Here is a 210-nt window from a genome sequence, read left to right as displayed (position 1 = left end):
GAAATATATTAAAACTCACGGATAAATACATATTTAACGTAGAGAAGCTCTGAAAATTAAAATCATATAACAAATTGTTAAAAGAATTAAATGAAATCAATGGCCATATAAGGGCAATTATCACATAAATATTGAAGATAATAAAGCCAATAACTTGAAGAGTTCTTACCCGTGAGTAGTTGTTGATGCTATTAGGAAGACAATTGAAAG

The sequence above is a fragment of the Asparagus officinalis genome, chromosome 1, assembly GCF_001876935.1.
Source record: "Asparagus officinalis chromosome 1, Aspof.V1, whole genome shotgun sequence".
Taxonomy (NCBI): Eukaryota; Viridiplantae; Streptophyta; class Magnoliopsida; order Asparagales; family Asparagaceae; genus Asparagus; species Asparagus officinalis.
The sequence above is the reverse complement of the archived record's forward strand: the minus strand, read 5'-3'. Positions refer to the sequence as shown.